We start from the raw sequence: 13,964 nt of genomic DNA on the forward strand, positions 1-13,964 counted from the left end.
GTGAGCGTACAATACAAGGTTAATGCCACCTACCCACGCTGGTGTAGGAGGGCGGTCACTCGAGCAATAATAAAACGATAGTATGGGATGAAATATTAGTTAAGGATACGTGTCGTGAATTTAAATTATTCATTTACTCGAACAATTAAGAAAAGATGCTTATCCACGGTGGTATAAGAGAGAATGGGGCAATGGCGGTTACTCAAGCAATAATAAAACGAAAATATGGGGTGAAACATTAGTTAAGGATACGTGTCGTAAATTTAAATTATTCATTTACTCGAACAATTAAAAAAAAGATGCCTATCCACGGTGGTATAGGAGAGAATGGGGCAATGGCGGTTACTCAAGCAATAATAAAACGATAGCATGGGGTGAAATATTAGTTAAGGATACGTGTCGTGAATTTAAATTATTCATTTACTCGAACAATTAAAGAAAAGATTAGTTTCAGATTCATCATCTACATAAGTAGACAATTTCTAAAAATAAATTATTACCTGTATCCTCACTCTACCTTCCCTTTCTACGACGCTATTCCCCACCCTTCCGCCACGGCCGGTACGTGGCGCGTTTCAATTCGTGCTCCCTCCCCTCATCTGTCGACTCCGCCCATACCTTTGGACAATGGTGGTCATTTTTCGGGCAATAACGACCAAACAACTCAAGTCAAAAATTTTTTTAAATTGCTATTGCTCGGAATTTAGGAGAAAAAATGTGAAGATCACGATTTACAACTTTCTCATCTGTGCCTATGTATAATAAAAATGAAAAAATATGCGTAGATATGTGGATCACATTGACTAACCAACATAGAACCATTTCACGTTTTTATTCGATACCGTTAGAGGAAAGTAAGCCTTCGACATTACTGATTGCACTACATGCTACATTTACGAGATAACACCGAAGCGATTTTACATATTATGCTAGACTGTTGGAGTACCGTAGGCCGCTGGTATTTCTAGTTTCGAAACCGAAGTAAGATATTTTCGCCTGTAAACTGGACACAAGCTTGAAAACTCACCTCGACGGACGTTCTCTCTCGCGAACACGTACTTATTTGCTAGCTATTGGCGAATAAGCTGTCCGAGAGTTGTTCCCGGGTCTGGATTAGGTTCACGAGATAGTCTGACTCTCGGGAACAACTTCTGAGCGTAAGCGATTGCCTTCACGCTTCCAGTTATTTCACCTTTTTGATACGGCCGGTCTGGACATAGAACTTCATTGCTCCGCGAACTGTTCGGACACCCTTCAATCTAATTTGATTAGATCCTGAAATAGATATATTTTAGTTTTGGGACACCTTGTATGTTCTAATTTAAAAAAAAAAAACGAAAAGGCACATACAGATCGAATTGAGTAACCTCCTCCTTTTTCGAAGTCTGTTAAAAAATGATAAGTGCCCTGAAATAATAAAACATTTCCATTCATATTTTCGATGACTAAAGGTCACATTGTTTAGATGTATTGTTGTGTCTGTAAAAAAATTAGGCTTAGAACGTAGAAAACTATTCGTTTACTAAAGTTTACTTAGACCGTACAGTTCCCGTTTTCTTCGATTAAGACTTTACAGTAAATTGAAGCTTATTGCACTCGATATCTTGTGTACTTTTGAAAATATTCTTCGCACAGACGTCGATTTTCGTTAGAATCATGAATAAAAAATGATTTGTTAATGTAAAATATACAGCAAAAATGAATTATTATCCTAGTATCCTTCAGTAGTACGAGTACCATTGCATCTGAGAAGGGAGCGAGGATTAAGTGGTGTTTGCTGTTCGTATCAAGATGCCGAACGACCGGAACAGTAAAAATGATTCGAACACTCTGTACACATCCTCTGCAGGTGATCTATTACCGATGGACAAGCAGTTAGAAATGCTGGAAACACGTTTCCAGATGGCTCCTCCTTATTTTAAGAGACGCGTCACCGGGCAGAGTGACAGCATCTATCATTAGAAATGTGATCTTATCGAGACCGTCGTCGTGTCGTCTAGCACACAATGTCGTGCCCAGTCCGATCTGGGTTAAACATACATTCCGAATGCCGCGTGTACCGCTACTTGACACTATCGTTTGATCACGAAATCGGGGGATTAACTGTGAATTTTCCGGGCAACGGATTGACAAATGTTCTCGGCGGCGTTTATGAGAAGAAAGCAGTTTGCGCGACACGTACAGCTTGTTTTGAGCGACCGTGTCAGCTGTAGCCTGCCACACAGGTTGCCGGGTCTTACTTTTATCGAACCTTTCTGGAAAAGTACCCAGTCAGCTCAATAACTCTCTGCTTTCCTGGAAATGCCTAGTACGCCATTGCTTTTCTCCGTGAAATCATTTACGTTTCCTTGGGTTAAGCATTATACAGTTCCTAGAATCAAACAAAACCTTTTTTAGATCCTAAATATCATTTTAAAAGCTCTATTAGATCTTACAATCTATTTTTATTAGATCCTGAAATAGGGAATAGATCCTACGGATTGTAATAGATGTGCAAATAAGTTCGCGGTTCGAGGTTTTCTACAGTTTTATTAAGTCGATTTGCAACAACAGGATTAGTTGAACGATAACAGTAAAAGCCGCTCGAGCGATCGATCAAACAGAAACTAAACAAAAATGTTGCGACTTTTTGCCATGCCACGGCGCGAACTCAGTGGCACGGAAAGGAATGAAAATCAGAGCAAACGCGGAATGGATTTCGCGCGAGGACTATTAATTTGTCGTCGACCCAAATTGCGTGGCGGACGCACGACAACCGTGTATCATGTTTTTCACGCGTGCATATACATTATAGTAATATCTTAATAATACTCGATGTTCATATGAGAAAGACATGTGCATCGACATATGTGAAAATGTTATCCCCATTACCGCGACGCGTATTTCTCAAGAAGTCTAGTCTATACTCTCTCTCTAATACTAATTTAACGACGAAACTTTTTACTTATTCTTTTGCAAAACCTCTAGCAATGTATTCGTGGCGTTTTCTGTTTAAAACGAGACCAAACACTTCGAATTATATACAGGGTCTCTCAGCTGAAGGAGGCCACCTAAATATCTCCTTTATTTTTAATGGCACAAAAAATATGTATGGTATAATTTAAATGGTATCGAAGGAGGACTATCATAGAAGAACAATTTCTTTTGTCCGGTTATTCTTTCATAGTTTTTTCGAGGTTATCGTTCTTTTTTTATCGGGAAAACTTATTTTATTTTATTCCATCTTGTTAATGACTTAAGCATATTCAAATGTATTTTTTCAACCGCTATAAGATGGAATTAAAAAAAAATTATTTTTCCCGATAAAAAATAACAATGACCTTGAAAAAACTGAAAAAAATGACCGGACAAAAAGAAATTGTTCTTCTATGATATTCCTCGTTCGATACCATTTAAATTATGCCATTAAAAATAAGGGAGATATTTAGGTGGCCTCCTTCAGCTGAGACACCCTGTATAATTACTTGTTTAATCCACGATACAATGAAACCTCGATTATCCGAACCAACGATTTCCAGTAAACAGTTGAATCGCTGAATAACTGTTCCATTATTCGAATCAGCATGGTCTACTGAATTAGTTCGGATAATAGAGATTCTACTGAAATATGATCGAAATTGTGTCGTGTTTGGTATCATTTTAATCAGGAAAATTTGACGGATGTGTTGGCGAATGTTTCATAAAGAAACCATAGAAAAAAAGATGTTTCTTTACCAATTTCTCATTTCTACATTTTGATGCCAGAAATAATGTTTGATCCGGAAATTTTCATATATTTCGAGACGTTACCGTATTCATTTGTATCAGATCCTCATATGTGCGTATAATGAGAAATCTTCTTCTCATTGACATTAAGGAACGGTAGATCGGTTTCAACGACCATGGAAATGCGACGACATGTAAATCAGCGACAAACAGAGCGGAATGCGAGTAATGAAGCATGCGAAGCGCTATAAAAATATAGGAGGGGCACGGTTTTCGCAATCCGAACGAATATGGAGCGAAAGTTTTTGCATTTGCTCCGAAGACGATTTACTGCGCAGGTTGAACGCGATCGTGAACTGTTTATCAGGTTTATATTGCGGTTGCGAGCGGTTTCGTTCGGCGAAGCGAGCACGATCGGAGATGAATCTGTCGCAAATCGTTCTCGCTGCAGTTAAATGCTGATTATAGACTCGTTCGAAGAAAATTGACGCGGTAATTTATTGAAAATCTACGGCGTGCAAGATAAACTGATGATTTCATATGACAAAATAAAATATTGAAAGACACTTATTAAGGGGAGACTTTCATTGCAGGAGAATCAAGTCGTTTATATTTTTATTTACAAATTAGGACATTTGTGAATGATTTTCTTTTGTCCCATAAGTTGATTATAATATATGTCATCAGTAGGTCGAAGATTTCGTTGATTTTTCGTAAGCAAGTACAAAAAGGATTGAGGGGAGACTTTCGTTGCGTGGAAATTAAGAAACTGCCTGTAAGACGCATGGCTCGGGACTAATAATGCGATTATAGAGAGTAACGGGCACTTTCGAACGATTTGGGACATTCACAGACGATTTGCTTCTGTCTCATTCAAGTTAATTGTATGTTCAATAGCGCTAGAGGAAAGTAGGCAATTATGGAATACCATTTTGTTTTTTAAATGTCACTCTTATAAATCAATCGATAAATTTCTTTATCCAAGCATATATTGTAATAAATAGTCTGCGGATTTGATGCATTTATGACAAAAATGGGGTGTACAAGTTTCACGTTAATGAGATAATTAAAAGAAGAAAGAAATTTTTATATGGCTCCTGTGTGTTGCAATCAATGTAAAACATTTCTTATTTTGCATACAGATCTGCAGTCTAGTAATAAAAATCGCAAAAAATCTAAACAGATAGAGCCTTGTCATTTTTCTGAGTTAAAATATTTGAATCGTTTTCAGTACTCGGTAGGTTTAATGTTAAACAGTTTCTTTTTTTTTACCACACTTATATTAACTAGCCGTGTGGTTATTGTATGCGTCAAATCTTGTCATCGAATTTTAAATCTCTTCCCATAGACCAATCTTGCTGACATTTTTTATACACACTTGCTTGCGATGACAATAAAAGTAGAAAATGAAATATATAAAAGAAACTTTTTAAAAACCACGCTTATATTAAAATACACTAAAAAGGAGAAAATAATTTTTTTAGACATTAGTGACTATAAATAAAAGCGTGGAGCGCCCACAAAGATTACGTCAATATAGTTTAGCGCTCCACGCTTTTATTTATAGTCGCTTTTATTATAGTGCATTTTAATAGAAGCGTGGTTTTTAAAAAGTTTTTTTAGTGTTAAACAGTTTGGTGAATTTGGTTGGATCCGTTCGAAAAGTTTCGATCCAATTAGTCCATATATGTATAGCTTTATCCATGGCTGGCGGATAATTGCGACATTTCAGAACGCACACTCATCCGGCGGCATCAAGACAACAACTTATCTCGATCACGAGAAGCAGTCATCTCGCTTTAACATCGGCCTGGTATTATTGCTGTTCAAGACCAAGGAGTTCATACAGTCACGTATTCGCTATCAAATAGATCGATTCCGTGTCGGTACGATCCACTTAAAATACCTTTAATGCAAATCAGGCTTAATGCTCGTACGATTACCTTTCTCACTGGAACCTCGCAGCAGACGGAACGAATATCGAAGACGGCGCGCAAACATTCTGAATATTCATCCATTAACGTGCTTCCCGTAATTTGATTACGTTACACTCGATCGATTGCGTCCGATCAATTTATCTTACATCACACACGCACTCCCCCCTTTTTGTCGTGTCTACCGCAGTCGATTTTACAATGGCTGCGATAAGGTCCACCTGTTCTACAACGTGTTCTACAATGCAACCTCGTTTATTTCACACTAGATTTACCAGGGACCGTCAAAATGAATCTCTTAACCCCTTGCCGTATTTTGACGAGCCAGACTTGTGATGAAGGTTTTTAACGAAGCCTAACAAATATGAATGTTACGCGTCTCATTTTAGATGAAATAAAACAGGATTCGTTTGTAATCAATAGACTACGGATTTTATGCATTTATGAAAAGAATAGGTAAGCACAATTTAAAGCAGTGGACATATTAAAAAGATTTAATTAAAAGAAGAAAGAAATTTTTATTTCACTCCTGTGTCTTGCAACAATGCAAACATTTTTTATTTTGCATAAAGATCCGCAGTCTAGTAATCAATATTTAAGCATTCAAATAAAAATGTAGCTATACAAAAAATATACATTTTCTTTTCCCTTCTACGACATTTTTGTGCATAAAGACGTTTTAATCACTGTAACTGTGAATAGAATGGTACGGCAAGGGGTTAATTTATAATTATCGGGATTGCAAAGATTTACAGGAAAATTCCATACATTTATTCCTTAGAACATAGGGTGGCCAACCTGTGGCGCATTGGATCCTTATACCTATTCTTTTGAAGTAGGTCCCATAACTGAGTCCATCTTTATATTTTCAATACCCGAGTGCTCTCGGTTCATACAGCCTTCTTACTCCATCACTATTGTAAATAGCATTTCGCACGAATCGCTCGAAGATTTCCTACTGCGAACGACAAGGACCATTAACCCCTTGCCGTACCTTTCCTTTCACAGTTACAGCGATTAGAACGTTTTTATCCCAAAAAATGTCGTAGAAGAGAAGAGAAACTTTATATTTTTTTGTATGGCTACATTTATTCTAATGATTAAGGGTTCGATAACACAAACACAGGGTTTCTTAGTAGTCAAAAACGATATATAAAAGATCGATCTAGGGCGCTATCTCCCACAAAAGTCCTATTGTTTACCAATTAAACTAAAATGAAACGCGTAACGTTCATATTGGGTAAACTCTACTTTACCGGACTCAAAACTTGAGCCTTTCTCCTATAAATTATGATGTATTTGGTATGTAATCCAGTAGATTTGTACCTGGCTGGTTGCAGATCAAAGTTTCGATCCTGTAGGATCAATGGTAGGATCAGGAGTTATGCTTGCTTAAAGTTGAGCAATCTGTAGTGTTTTTGACAGGTAAGGGCGCTGCCATATTGATTTGTTTTATCTCTTACCTTGCTGCCCCCCCCCCCGGACCTAATCACCAACCAACTCACTAATTATTCTGCTCGGTAAGCGACGCGCGACCGTCGCTACAAACCGATATGGCGGTGCCCTTACCTGTCAAAAACACTGCAGATTGCTCAACTTTAAGCAAGCATAGCTCCTGAACCAATGATCCTACAGGATCGAAACTTTGATCTGCATCCGCGCCGAGTACAAATCTACTGGATTACATACCAAATACTTCATAATTTATAGGAGAAAGGCAGAAATTTTGAGTCCGATAAATTAAAGGGCAGCCTTCATATTTGTCAAACTTTGTTAGAAACCTTCATCGCGAGTCCGGCTCGTCAAAATACGGCGCAAGGGGTTAAATACCGAGCGTAAACGGTGCCAAGAGAATCTTATCGCCGACCATATGTCAGCAAGAATTAATTGTGAGCGGGTAGCAACCAGGTGAATCTTGCCGGGAGTTCCGTGAACGGTTCCACTGCAACCGGCAAGGATCATCGAAACATAGTACACGGGGGAATGTGAAACTTATGTCCCGATTCGTGCGTACCGTCTTATCTTCGTCGGAATTCGCAAGTACGCGCACGAGCGAACGACCGTGCGGAGGGGTACCGAGGCCAAGAAAGCGTAACACACGGAGATCATTATTAATTACACGGGCCGAGTCCGAGTGCAGGAAAAGTTGTTCGGCCCCATGATCCGGCTTGCAAAACTCGTCGGGAAAGCGAAAAAGTTGACAATCCCATGGAACGAATACTCGGACGGGGCCCGGTCGTTTTCTTCGTTCTCGGATCCTCGTTTTCCTTTGAAACGCTCTGAAACGCGCGACGACAGGCTTCGATCGGGAAATATTTCACGTGGTGCACTCGTTTCATGCAGATCTTATAAGATAACGATTTTCTCGGGAAATGTCCGGCGCGCGGGATCCGCGACTTTTTCACCGTGTTATAGACGGAAGACGCTAATGGAACCAGCTAATAGTCCGGTATTTAACGGTTACACATACCCACCGGTGATAACGAGAGAAGCTCGCTTCATGAACGTTAGATTCTGCAACGACGCGGCCATGCGATAAAGAGATCGCCCCGGTGATACCTTTCCTCGCGGTTAGGAAGCTGCTTCGATCATTCCAGTCGTTTATACTGGGCCGTTTCGATCGTAAAATGTTCTTCAACAATGCGAAGTTTCATTAGTTGAAACGCATTATATTGGTCTCGATCGTCGTTCAGTTATCTGGAGCTGTAGTGAACATACAGTGGCCCACAAAAGTGTTCGTACATCTCAATCGATTTCCATTTTCAGTATGTACATAACTAACATAGATCTACAAAACATATATTTTAAATTTTCATTAAGAGCCCAAATAAAAAAGTTTTAAAAATGCCTTTTTTATTTTTTGCATGCAACCTTGTAAATTATAATTTTTGGAAAATCTTTTTTTCATATCATTTCGCAAACCAATCCTTCTAATTGATTATAAAAAAATCAGGTCGTTTGGTACATTTATAAAAAAGTTATTCTGTTTTAAAGGGTGTATGAACACTTTTGTGGGCCACTGTACTTATGGGATACTGACGCTCCGATGACGTAGAATCTCCGTAAATCTAGCGTTCAAATAATTGACAAATAAAGCAGTCTCAAACACATCGTCAATAGACCGCGGATCTTTATGCAAAATAAAAAAATGTTTGCATTGGTCGCAAGACACACGAGCCAAATTGAAATTTCTTTCTCCTTTTAATTATCACATTAACGTGAAACTTATACACTGGTGGCCTTAAATCTTTTTCATAGGTCCACTGTTTTAAACCGTACATACTCATTTTTGTCATAAATGTAACAAAACTGCAGTCTAATCATCAATTCGAAAATTATAAGAATGTTCCCCCGTCCAAGCGACAAATGGAGTTTTATCAAAATTCTGAATCTGTAATATTGTAACAATAAAACGAAGTGGAATACCCTCGGAGTAGATAAAATCGAATATCAGTTCTGAGTAAAGCCATCGACAACAACCGACAGGAAAAGACCGATAAGATAGCCAACAGCAAATATTAGCGGGGTCAGAGTACCGTCCATATTTTTTAGATTCACTTTCGCTGAAAGATGCGATTATTAACCCCTTTTGTTTTAGCCGTATTTTAACGAGTCACACGAAATAAAATAAAATTTAAGTTTAAATGTAAATTAAAAAAAATATAAATTTTCTTTTCTCGCCTATACGACACTTTTGGGGATAAAGACGTTTTAACCTCTGCAACACTAAAGAAAATGATACGGGAAGGGACTAACCCTTGGATAAAAATGGTGTAATTATTTTTAAAAATTCTGCTACCGTTTGTCAAAGCAATATTTCTACATTTTTACGGTTTGATCTACTCATTTGTATCGTAAACGCATCCACATAGTCGAGTCAGCGCCGTTCACTCAAATTGATGAACTCTCGAGGCGCATTCTTCAAAAAGTGGTACGACATTAATTTGCAAAAAGTGTGTCGCGGCAAGAGCAACATACATGCTTGCTGTATACTTAGCTGCCCACTCGATCACCATAATGGAGTATCGAAAAGAGCGTCGAGCGCAATAAGAAATAACGTTTAGGTTCTATTGTAGTCTGCGTTCGATAAGGGTACGCTGCTAGCTCCATTATGGACCCGCGAGCTGCAGTTTGCAGTTTACTGTTTGCAGCGTAGCTCCGCGGCTCCGTAAATTCCGAATATGTATCGTGTAAACCGATCGGACAATGCAACACTCGGCTATGACGCAAATTGTTATCTGGCCACTATATCGATTCTCTATTTTATTCCGTTCCTGTCGTTAGCCATATGTCACCCAGCGTGTCGCGCGGCATTGTTTCAAGAAGCGACTCGAAAGGGTCTCCCGAAGCTACCGTCCAGTAGTTCCAACACGATAACCTCCAGTCGAATAAATTGTGACAGTGTCCGCGTACGTGTTTCTCCCTAACTGGAAACACGCCAGCCCCTAATCTAACGGGAAACCCGGCGAAAAAACGAAATCGTTTCTGTGACGACACCGTATCGCAGAAATATGTATCCGGGCACTGGACCGTGGAAATTTTATGCATTCATAATATACGGGCTAGCGGTTCATATGCAAATCTGTATAATATGTAACGAAGTGTAGGACGATTCTATAATTTATGATCCCAGAATTTATTTTTTCTTTTTTAGAACATTAACACTTCCTATGTTTTTATGCTGATTATTTTTAATTCAATTGGCACAAGAAATTGATCAAAATTAGAAAACATGTCTTTTCTCATGTTGTTTTGTAACTGAATTGATTATGCATATTTTAGTATGCAAATCTGTATAATATGTAACGAAGTATAGGACGCGATTCTATAATTTACGATTGTAGAATTTTCTTTGGCTGTTCTTTACTTTGCCGGACTCAAAATTTGTGCCTCTCTCCTACGAATTATGATGTATTTGGTATGCAATCCAGTAGATTTGTACCCGACGCGGATGCAGATCTAAGTTTCGAACCTCTAGGATCAATAGTTGAGGAGCTATGGTCGCTTAAAGTTGAGCATATTTCCAGGTTTTTGATAGGTAAGGGCGCCGCCATATTGGTTTGTAGTGACGGTCGCCCGCCGCTTACTTAGTTGGTTAGTATTAGGTGGAGGGGGGGGGCCAAGGTATGCGGCTTGCAGTCGTCACTACAAACCAATATGGCGACGCCTTTACCTTACAAAAATGCTCAACTTTAAGCGACCATAGCTCCTCAACTATTGATCCTAGAGATCATAATTCGTAGGAGAAACGTACTAATTTTGAGTCCGGTAATGTAAAGTTTACCCTTTTCTTGTTCTTATTTAGAAAATTAACACTTCCTATGTTTTACCGGTATTTGCCGGTTATTTTCAATTTAATTGGTACAAGAAACTGTCCATAATTAGAAAACAAGTCTTTTGTCTTTTGATTATGCAATATTCAATTTTGTTTTGTAACTGAATTGATTATGCACATTTTAATATGCAAATCTGTACGAAGTGTAGGACGATTCTATACGCAACAAGGAATCGGAAATATATGATGAAATCTTTTTTCCTTTTTTAGAAAATTAACACTTCCTATGTTTTTACTTGGACAAATATATGCCGGTATTTGCTGGTTATTTTCAATTTAATTGGTACAAGAAATTGTACAAAATTAGAAACACAAGTTTTTTGTGTTTTGGAGTACATCATAAATAAAGTGATAGAATTCATTCATAATTTTATACCAATTTAGCTTTTCCACATTGACTGTTAAACTGATCAACAAGGTAACATAAACAAACATAAAAATCGATGTCATAGTGCGCTTCCCGCGGTTTCATTGAATTATAGCAATCAATTTAGCGAAAGTACAACGTTAATTAACTCGCGGGTACGCCATTAGCTTTAATAATGGCCTGCAGTGTTCTCGGGTTTGATGAAATTAAAGCTTGAATTCAAAGAAAATTCAATTTTATCTACGCGATACCGCTTTGTCGGTGGTGAACGGCCTTGAAATATAGGTTGTCGCACTCTCGAGACATACCATCGAACACTATTACAAAAATTATAGATTATTATGCTAAAGAAGGTTGCGAGGTGACCCGTATTTTCCTTGATGCATTTTCCTATTTTGGCTTCACTCAATACATGTCTATTTGAATATTGCAGATCTAATATCTTAATAAATATGAACTGTATTAGTAGTTAGTAGTTGTAAGAAACAAAACACATGAATACACACATCATTAATAATTAAACTGCAGATTTTGATGCAAAATGAAACATAAATCCATGCACATATTGATTTCTTTGCTTAATAATTTTAATGGGTTAGAAATAGCTTTGTTCTTATAGCATTATTCAAAATGTTTGTTGCATTATTAAATTTATATTCGGTAAACTACTAAACATGTTTAATATTTTAATGAACTACTGAAAGTATTGTGTACGAGGTATCATGTCAGTTTTATATCGATAAAATTCAGAAAATCATATAAAATGGAAATATTTCAGGCCGGAAGAAAAATTCGGTTTTCGAATTGAAATAGTTCCGAGTGCAAAGGGTTAAATGTTTTTGGTTTCGCGGTTTCATTGTCGAAACGTGTCATCCTTAAATTTCTGTTGTGATCTATACAAGAAAAACGTGAAGAAAAATAAAGAAAACAAGAAAGAACTAAGAAATCTGTACAACTTAGGAAAAACTCGTACTTACGCTTGATCTTATTTAGATAAGAAGAGTTATGGTGTTGTAGAATAGAAAATCCAGTTAATTTTTCATTGATCCTGGGGAATGAAGGTTTTACGCGTTTAACAGTACATATTGCCTAACAGGTCGAATTGTCTCGTAGCCTATGGAAAGAGATACGAAACCGGATACCAAATGGTGTCACGAACTCTTTCGCCGTGTCCGATTGCGAAAAATTGACGTACATACATACCTTCCTCATCAAAAGGTATATCTCTTGAAAGGTCGTAGCACACGTAAAGACCCGCACGGAAGGTATCCCTTTGTCGTACACCTGCCTCTTGTTTACCTGTACGTGTGCGCCCATGCAAACATGAGCGCCCGCATCGCTTAAGTAATCCCAAGCGTTCTTGCGCACGTGATACCATACGCACGAATTGTTTCCACGTGGCTGCGCGAATCATTTATAATGACGGTAATTCAGTGTACACCTCGCCATGGAACTGTTCCAGATTGGTCACAGTGGTGCACCTCCATTGTCCGAGCCCCTGTTAATCGAATACCTTGTTATCCTGTTATTCCTCTACCCTGTGGTTTCAATCTCCTGATTAACAGTATTACTCGAACATTTGTTATCAATGGAGAGCGGATCTTTATGCATTTATCGGAAAAATTAGTAGATGTAATCTAAAACAGATTAGACTGCGGATTTTATGCATTTATGACAAAAATGAGTAGATGTATGATAATTTAAAATAGCAAAAATATTAGGAAAATTTGAACGTACTATTACATTATTTTCAACCTACTAAACATAATAGGCAAGAAAATGAATTTCTAGTTTGTTGCAAATCAGGTAAGAAATTCTTATTTTGCATAAATGTTAATTTTTTATTTAATTTAAATGTTAATTAATTTTGCTAGTAATAATATTTATTATAAAAATTTTAAAATACTGTTACATTATTGTCAACGCATTGAACATATTAATACAAGAAATAAATCTCTATTTCACTCTAATTCATTGTAATTCACCTAAAATATTTTTGCTGCTGAATTTTTTACACACAATACATCTAAATAATGTGAACATCAGTCGGTGAAAATTTGAATGGATATCTTTTATGGTTTCAAAGCCCTTATCATTTTATAATTATATTTCCTTTCAGTTGTAAATTTCTTTTAATATTTTAATTCATTCGAGGATGTTGAACCACACATTTTCCGGTCTTTATAACTCGCTTGGAATTATTAATAATAGCGATTCCCGTTGGGGGAAGAGTACTATAAACCGCAGGAAAAAAATGGTTTCTATGAATACGATATATGTAAGGTCCTGAGAAAATAGAATTGTGGAAGTAAAACAAATATTTTGATCATCAAAGTTAATATAATTTCTACGCAGGAGAAATAATGAAATAAAGTGTAACTTTCAGTGCAAAGTCAAAAGCATTTAAAAAATACAATCACCTGTATCTTCACGAAAGGTTCATTGTAATCTACTTAACTACCAGTTAATTTTCTGGAATGTTGATGACATACGTGCGTGTATGTCACCGCGATAAGAGTGTGAACATTAAACGATAACAGCCAGCCCGCGTGAGGCTATAATTCGATGCATGGTGACGTAACACGTGACGGAGCAATGACTTTCACCTAAAGCCGGAAACCCG

At 37.5% G+C, this 13,964-nt stretch overlaps 1 protein-coding gene across 5 annotated transcripts in view; it reads left to right on the plus strand.

The window, feature by feature from the left end:
- Positions 1–13,964, plus strand: part of LOC143209571 (uncharacterized) — an 88,356-nt gene that overhangs the window by 41,145 nt on the left and 33,247 nt on the right. The gene's annotated exons all lie outside the window — the stretch shown is intronic.

This window comes from Lasioglossum baleicum, chromosome 1 (genome assembly GCF_051020765.1).
Source record: "Lasioglossum baleicum chromosome 1, iyLasBale1, whole genome shotgun sequence".
In the NCBI taxonomy this organism is placed as follows: domain Eukaryota; kingdom Metazoa; phylum Arthropoda; class Insecta; order Hymenoptera; family Halictidae; genus Lasioglossum; species Lasioglossum baleicum.